We start from the raw sequence: 1,264 nt of genomic DNA, 5'->3' as shown, positions 1-1,264 counted from the left end.
GTCTGTCTCCTTTTTTGGTATTTTCACACAAATTCTTCTGCTAGTTGGGGTTTAGTCCACTTCTATATCCCTCCCTTCAAGGTTCAGGTGTCCAGGATTATCTTCTGTGTCTGTGTTAATTGGTTTCCCTTTTCTTTGTTGAAGAGGATCTGTGCAGTCTTTCTGCCTAGTCTGCCATCTTGCCAGAACCTCATAAAAATGTTCTTATCATTAATTTGATTAAGCATTGTATAAGTTTTTAATGTGAGTTTAAAATGTGCTGAACATTGTATGTGAGATACATAACAACAGCAAAAATTTAAAGACATAGACTGAAGAGGAGGCTGTATCCAAGTAAGAGAGACAGGACAAGCCATAAAGTTATTAGAAAATATTATTATACAATGCCTTTAGTTATCTTTCTAAGTGTATGCTTACCATTCTATATAACTCTTCCTACCTTTAAACCAACAGCATCTACTGACCGGTCACAAAGTCTCATCTGTCAGGCAATCAGTTAATTAGCTTTTTGACAACCTCAGTGTTCCATCCACAGCTAAGTCTTTGCATTTTTGCAAGTCCACCATCCTCCTTCACATTTTCGTAACTTTTAAGATGTTGTTCTGTTGGTCTGGGAAGCCTTACTCACTCTCATGTTCACTTAATCTGCTTCCTTTGTACCTTCAAATATTGGACAAGAGGGTATCTCCTCTGTTTCCTCTGGCTGCATCCACCATGGCTTACTAAGCCATTTCCGATGTTGTATACATCATCCTATGCTTATTACTATCAGAATAGTTATCTTTATCTGTCTTTGTATCTAAGTATGTATGTATGTATGTATGTATCTATCTATCTATCATCTATTTCTATCATCTATCATCTCTATTTATTTATCTACCTATCCATTCATTTACCTATTTGTATTGCCTTTTTTTGTAATGGAAAATTTCAAACATCATAATTTAATTAATATATATTTGTCTCTAGCAGTTGCCATGTGCTAGTCTTAGTTAGTATTTACATAAATTTCCACACTACATTGTATACTTGTTGTAGAGAAGAATTCTGTCATTGTTGTTTGTTGTTGTTATTTGCCATCGAGTCGGCCCCGACTCATAGCGACCCCTCCTTGGGTTTCTGAGGCAGTATCACTACGGATGTAGGAATGCCCAACCTTCCTTCCGAGGAGTGACTGGTGGGTATGAACCACCAGCCTTTTGGTTAGAAGGCTGGTGGTTCATACCTACCAGTCATATGTGTGTGTGTGTGTGTGTGTGTGTGT

The sequence above is a fragment of the Orycteropus afer genome, unplaced genomic scaffold, assembly GCF_000298275.1.
Source record: "Orycteropus afer afer isolate SDZICR_OR568_19922 unplaced genomic scaffold, OryAfe1.0 scaffold00025, whole genome shotgun sequence".
NCBI lineage: Eukaryota > Metazoa > Chordata > Mammalia > Tubulidentata > Orycteropodidae > Orycteropus > Orycteropus afer.
Note: the sequence above shows the minus strand (reverse complement) of the source record.